General features: G+C 50.6%; 1 pseudogene; it reads right to left on the reverse strand.

The window, feature by feature from the left end:
• Nucleotides 1-6: 6 nt before the first annotated feature.
• LOC103810170 lies at nucleotides 7-4,696 on the reverse strand (annotated as a pseudogene).
• Nucleotides 4,697-7,403: the final 2,707 nt, after the last annotated feature.

Below are 7,403 nucleotides of genomic sequence, written 5' to 3' on the forward strand. Positions count from 1 at the left end.
ACCTGCCGAGTGCTGTGTCCTGGGCACCGAACAGTCCAGGGCTCTCCGGTAACTTTTTGCGTCCGTTGGTGCTGGCAGAGTTGGTGACTCTGCAGCTTCCTATTGCACTTGTGAAAAGGTTTGTGTGTTCGTCGTTGCTGGCTGGCTCAGAGCTGGGAGTGAACCCCCCCAGGGACAGGGCTGGGGAGCTCTCTGAGCAGTCTATCTGCAGTGGTGTCTGCAGTCCCAGTGCCAAGGAATTTGACTCCGAGGGTTCTCTCCTCACCCACTGTTCATCTCTGCTTAGCAAACCCTTGGAAGGTGACAGGTGTGGACAAGCCATGTGGCATCTGTGTTTCTCTTTGTGTTTGTACCTCTCTCCAACAGCCTCTTTCCCAAACCTGTAACGCTTCAAGGACTCCAGAACCGTTCTGGAGGAGCTGTTAGCCGTGATAGTGTCCATGGAAACCTGGGGCTGCTCCGAGGAACGATGTTCCCGGTGTTTGTGGCGGTGCCTGTGCTTGTGTTCCAGCATCCAGCCATAAGCCATTTCGGGTGGGACACTGGGATAGGTGCTCATGGACAGGAGAGGGGTCCTGCTGGTGGTGAGGAATGCCTCTTGGCGTAGGAGTTTATGCTTCTTCTTGTGGTATTTGGTGGGATTGAGAAGCAAGTGGCCTGTATGCATGTAGGAAGGGGGTGGCAAGGGGGTAGTAAAAGAAGGGGAGGGTGGAGGAGGGTAAAGAGTTGGAGGGTACCTTCCATAATACCCTAAGCCTATGGGAGCAGCTGCCAGGGGAGAGGGGGAGTAAGGCATCCCATAGGATGGGTAGAACCCGGTGCTGGACAGGGGGAAGCTTAGGCTATGCATGAAAGGCATTTCTGCCACAGCTTCCCTCATTTTTGGAGGCCTGCCTCTCTTTTTCTTTAAATCAGGTTTCCTAATGTAGTGCAAAGGATCTAAAGGGAAAGTTGGGTGGGTGTAGAAACTATTGAAATTTATCCTAAAAATGGTAGGCAGCAAATCTCGGGGTATAAAGTGGTGACTTCGGTGGGTTATTCTAATTTCACTTAAGCGACTGATTAACTCCTCTAACTCAGCCAGGAAGTCAGGGTCCTGCCTACCTCGGAGCTGAGGGTACTTCTTCTTCCTTTTTCTCTTCTGCCTCTTCATCTTGTCGTAGCTGAGGTAATCGTGACTGCGGCGCTTGCACTTGTGCTTGTGCTTCTCCTTCAGGTTACTCAACACGGTGGAGGTCTCGGGTGGGATGAGGGAGACGTGGTCAAAGGAATGTCTTTTCTTCTTCTGCCCACAGAACTTCTCAGCTCGGTCCGAAGTGCTGTTGTTGTCTGTCCCTATCCCACTGTCGCTGGGGATGGTCTCGTCGCTGTGCGACTCGCTCACCGGGGACGGAGTGGCTTCTTTCAGCGACGTCAGCTCGCTCAGGTGAGACGGAGAGTTGGGCAGCAGCGTCGGGGGAGACAACCTCCTCCTTCCCTTAGCAGCTTTCTTCATGGCAAGAGTCTGCACCACGCTGCCCTGCCTGGAGTGGATGTGCAGGTACGGCACCGAGCTGGGCTCGATGAACCCCGCGTCGCTGCCCACCGGGCTCTGCCCCCCGCTCACCGCCGAGGACTGCGAGCACACCGGGGACGGCAGGAGCTCGGAGCTGGGCCCTCCCGAGGGCAGCAGATGGGGAAGGACCTGTCCCAGGGATGTGCCAGGAGCCTGCTGAGCAGACTTCTCCAGGACCGTCAAGCTGGCAGCGCTGCTGGCTAAGAGGCCGTTCAGCACGGCCTTAGGTTTCCTCCCTCTCCTCTTCCCTATGTAAATGGTTCCTTTCTTGCTGACGTTGATCTGTTGGCCCAGTTTGGACCCAAAAGTAGCAGCGAGAGTTGACACTGTGTTGTGGAGCTTGGATTGCATCTTCCCTTTGGTATTTGGTTCCACTGTACTGGACAGAATCTGATTCAGAAGTTTCTTTCGCTTCAGAGTTTTCATTTTATTTATTTTTCGAATAATGGTTTTCATTAACTGTCCGTTATTTCTCTTGGCGACTTTTCTGTCTGAATCTACTTCCAAGTCACTCATGCTACAAATACTGGGGGTTTGGACTTCTTCTGGTCCTCGGAGCTGCTCCTTCCTCTCAAAGAACTCCCCAGGCCGATGCTGCTCACTCTCAGGGCTCATCTTGCTCGAGTTCTCTGTCCCAACAAAAGGCGCCACGGACAGAATTGGGGGTTTCATTTTTATTGAGGACCTGATCTGTCTCTTGGGTCTCCCTCTCTTTTTGGGATAAGGTTGTCCTGACAAGCTTTGTTTTAGGGAGGGAATTTCCACTTCAGGCTGCAGAATTGGAGGTTCTTGCTCTTCCTTTGACTGCACTGAGAAGACCTTTGACGCTGGGATCTTTAGAGTCCTTTTGGGGGGACCTTCGAGCTCTGGCATCTCCTTGGACTTAGGTCTTCCTCTTTTGGGTTTATACATGTCAGGTAAGAAATCATCTGCCATACACAAGCTAGAGGGTTGTTTGTGAGTGCTGTAGAACTTCTGGGTTTGCTTGTCAGCCTCAGCCAACAGAGCCAGCGACTGTCCATTAGCTTCATTCAGCTTTGGCAACTGATGTTTGACAAACTCATGCTCCACAAATGAGGAGGATCCAATGTTCTTCAAGAACTTGGCCTGCTCCAAATTACTGCTTGAGAGTGCACCGTATGAAATGTTTTTAAAAAGCTCTGACCTTTCTAGTTCCAGACCCTTGGGGGGTCGACACGTGTTTCTTGACACCACCTTAGTCCACCTTGGTTTCCTTCCTTTCCTTTTCTTTAAGGGTTTCGCCTGCTGAGCGTTGCTCAGGTTTTTTGCTCCTTGGCAGGATTTCTCTGAAGCAGCTATTGCCCCAATCTTTAGGAACTGTTTGCTGCTAAACAAGCTGGTAAAACTCACCACTGAAGGGGTGACAGTAGCATGAATGCTTGTTTCAGCTGCCAAGACTGGTTTCTTCCCTGTGGGAGGACTAGTTCTGGAAGTTTCTACATAAGAAGCTTTCGAATCGCTTAACTCTTTATCAGCACCTTTAAAATCGGTGCTCAGGGGCTGGTTCAGAGTCCTGTTCAGGCTCAGCAAGGAGCCGTCAGAGGGAAAGGCAGTTTTGCCCATGGGCTCGGAGATCCCTTCCAAGAGCTCTGCTGTGGAGCTTAAGTGCAATGGGTTGGATGTCAGCTGGGAGGACGTGGTGGAGAGGCTCCTGCTCAGGGTGGGGACAGACACCGTGGGGGAAGGCGAGGGGAGATTTCCCTCTCCCACTGCACTGAATGGAGACTTGGCCGTGGACACCTCGGAGGCTCCTCCTGTCCTGAAGTCTGGGGAAGTGCAGTACACTGGAGGCTGTTTCTCGTGCTTGGATGTCTCATAAATCCCTTTGTCACTGGCTGGATAGGTATCCTGAGGGACACACAGCCCTTCACTGAACATCTCTTTGCCTACCTCAGCGATTTCTTTCCGAATTGAGAACTTGTCCAAGATGCTTTCCTTGTTCTGCCTCAGGATATGCTTCTCAAAGGGTTTGCTGGTGGTGTTTTCCTTCAGGAGATCCACAGGCTCGTGGCTCTCAAGGCTGCTGAGGTTGGGATTGGAAGGAAGCTTGAAGGGATCCGAGGCAGGCGCGAGGGAATCTGCTTTCAGAGTTCCAGAGTCCTTGTTAGCCAAACCACCTGCAGTGCCCATCCCTGCTGGCTTCTTCCCACACTCCTTGCTCACCAATCCCACTGCGCTGCTGATTCCTGGCATCTTCCTCCCAGACTCCTTGCTAACTGGTCCCATAGGGCTGCCAATCCCTGGTGTCTTCCTGCCAGAGTCTCTGTTAATCAGAGCTGTTGTATTCCCAGTCCCTGGCATCTTCCTCCCAGAATCCTTGTTAAGCAATGCTGGAGGACTACTTATTCCCAACAACTTCTTCCCAGCATCCTTGTTAATCAGTCCTGCTGGAGTGCTGATCCCTACTGGCTTCTTGAGAGGCTCCTTGTTAGTCAATCCAGTTGGAGTGCCAATACCTGGGAGTTTCCTCCCCACATCTTTGCTGATTAATCCAACTGCAGAGCTGGTCACTGGCTGCTTCTTTCCAGAATCCTTGTGAGCTATCCCAGCTGGAGTGCTGATCCCTGGTGGCCTCTTCCCAGAGTCCTTGTTGACCAACCCAATTAATGGGCCCATCCCTTGGGGCTTCTTCCCAGAGTCTTTGTTCACCAATATGGCTGTGCTGCCAATCCCTAATGGCTTCTTCCCTGAGTCCTTGTTCACCAACCCAACAGCAATTCCAGAGCCTGGAAGTTTCTTCACCAAATCTTTACTGATTAACCCACTGGCAGAGATGGTTCCTGGCAGCTTCTTCCCGGAGTCTTTCACCACCCCAGAGGCAGTTCCATTCCCAGGCTTCTTCTGCTTTGTTTTGGAAGACTTTGAAGGAGGACAGGTTGCAATAAGTTGAGCCAATTTCTCCGTGACAGTTGTTGCTCCGTTAATGTCTGTTCTATCCTTTAGGTCAGAGTTATGGCTACTGATGAGAGCTGGAGGAGATGACTTCAGGTAATCTGTCATTTCAGAGTGCAATGGGGAAACCTTCTTAGATAAAGGGGTTGGTTCTCCTTGGATTCCTTCTTCCACACGTAACTCAACCGCTGTGACTTCTGTACCTTTCTTGTATGACTTGGAAGGGTCCTAGGAATCAACAGAAAAAAAAGCCTTTAGGAACAGAGCACAAAGTACCTCTGAGTAACACAGGATCTGTATGTGGAGGTGATTAACAGCTGCTCTGGGGACAGAGGAACTGTTACAGTTCATCAGCCTCGTTGGGATTTGGTTACTCATTGGACAGGAAACATTAATATCACCAATAAATGAAGCAAATCTTGGACTGGGACTGGATGAGCTGTAAAGTCCATTCCACCCTTTAAATTCTACGATCTTAATGAACTATCCATAATTCAAGCACAATTTTAAACCTGTGAACATGTTGAGGCTTTTCTGATGTCACCAAACCCCAAACTCTCTCCTAGTCCTCAAATTCATACGATTATAGAATTTAAGGGTTGGAATGGACCTTACAGATCTTCTAGCCCCAACCCCCTGCCCTGCCCAGGGACACCTCCTCACTGGATCAGGATGCTCAAGGCTCATCCAGCCTGGACTGAGCACCACTGGGGTCAGGGAGACACCATGTCCTGGGCAACCTGTGCCAGTGTCTCACCATCCTCACAGGGAAAAACTTTCTCCTCACATCCAACCTAGACTTTCCCTCCCTCAATTTGAACCCACCCCCCCTTGTCCCATCACTGCAGCTCCTAACACAGAGACCCTCTGCAGCTTCCCTGGAGCCCCTTCAGCTCCTGGAAAGTGCTCTGAGGTCTCCACACGACCTTCTCTTCTCCAGGCTGAACAGCCCCAATTTCCTCAGCCTGTCTCCGTAGGGGAGATGCTCCAGTCCTCTAATATCACTGTGTTCAGTGATCCAGTGTGGAATAGTTGTCCTGTAGCTTTTTCCACCCCTCATCTCTCCTCCCCTGTGTAGTATTATGTGTTTTCTGCAGACGTGAATAATGCTTTGGCCTGACAATCATCTCTTCCAGTGTTGTACATGCCATGGTCAGTTACAGTAGTGAGATGAATACAGTGCAGATACCATTTCATCTGTCCCCAATTATAAACATCCTCCCAAACCACTGTTGCTGTTTATTAATAAAACCCACTAGCAACAATGCACTGGGCAACTATTTATAGTGTGACAGCACTCGGAGAGCTCATGTGGTGCTGAGCAGCAGCTGAGGGTGCCCTGCCAGGGCAGGCAATGTGGAACCCTGTCCCAAGAGCTCTGCCAGGGCTTCACAGCTTGGCCCACAACCCCCCTAACCACAGCAGCAACAGCTTCTCCTCCCACTGACAACCAGAAAAATAAGTCAAATAAAATAAGTCAGATTATCCTGTTTGCGAGGGGTGAGGGATGATAACACACACACAGAGTGACTGAAACTCCCCAAATTATTTCCAGTTCTGTCCTAACCAGAGTCGAAATTGATTCTGTAAAGGTTCAAATAGAATGGGAATTCCTGTTACCTTCATAAATCCTAACAGGAACATCTCAGTGAATTGATCTTTCATTTTGGAAGGGCAACTCTTCCCATCCTGCAGTGCAGGGGATACACCCACGGCCCCGAGCGGGTGCTCACTACGCACTCCCAGCTGGGCACAGAAGGCTCTGACCTCTGACAGGATAATTCTGCAGGCAGCTCTGGTGTCCCCAACATCAGAAGGACATGGAACTGCTGGAGCAAGTCCAAAGGAGACCAAAAAGCTGATCAGAGGATTGGAGCACCTTCTCTATGGAGACAGTTGGGGCTGTTCAGCCTGCAGGGGAGAAGGTTGTGTGGAGACATCAGAGCATCTTCCAGGAGCTGAAGGGGCCACAAGGGAGATGGAGAGCGACCTGGAGCAGGAACTGGAGGGACAGGACACAGGGAATGGCTTCCCACTGCCAGAGGGCAGGGAGAGATGGGATAATGGGAAGGAATTCCCCCCTGGGAAGGTGCTGAGGGGCTGGAATAGATTTCCCAGAGCAGCTGTGGCTGCTCCATCCCTGGGAGTGCTCCAGGACAGGTTGGATGGGGCTTGGAGCATCCTGGGAGAGTGGAAGTTGCCCCTGCCCAGCACAGGGGTGGGATGAGATGAGCTCTGATGTTCCTCCCAACCCTACCCAGTGATGTCTCTGGATGTCTGAACTGAGGTGGCACTTGCTGCTGGAAATCTCTTCCTCCTCTGTGCTCTGTGGTCCTCACACTCCACCACTGCTGAGCATCCAACCCTTCTTGTCAAGCTCTGCTTTTCCCTATCCACCTCTGCTTCCAGGAGACACTCAATAATAAACACACAACTAAGCAAACCCTTCCAAACAGTAACTTTGATCTCAGGGAGATGCCAGGACTCTGCAAACATGACTTTAGCATCAAACACAGATCTTTTGAAAGCTGAAGGCTTTGTGCCCTGCAAAGCTTCTTTCTCCTCTAGGGTGAGTGAATTTTCCAAGCACACCAAAAATCATTTCAAAGAACACGAAAAACAACCCAAGAAATGCCTAGTGAGATGTCAGACAAGAAGTCCAAAGAGGTTTGTCATTTTTTTTCAGCAGTTTGAAACCCAAAATTCATAGATGGGAAATTACCTTAATTTTTTTCCCCCCATAAAACCACTTAAAAAATCTTCATAAGAAGTGCACTCCAAGGGATGGAAGGAGAGACTTGAAGTTCAACTCATGTCCCAGAGTGCCCTCAGGGTTGCTGTGGCTGACACCTCTACAGACTTGGAGATTCACAGATGGAAGTGGTTGGAATGGCCCCAGATTCATAGACTAAGGGGTTGGAATGGACCTTAGAGA

The sequence above is a fragment of the Acanthisitta chloris genome, unplaced genomic scaffold, assembly GCF_000695815.1.
Source record: "Acanthisitta chloris isolate BGI_N310 unplaced genomic scaffold, ASM69581v1 scaffold23039, whole genome shotgun sequence".
NCBI lineage: Eukaryota > Metazoa > Chordata > Aves > Passeriformes > Acanthisittidae > Acanthisitta > Acanthisitta chloris.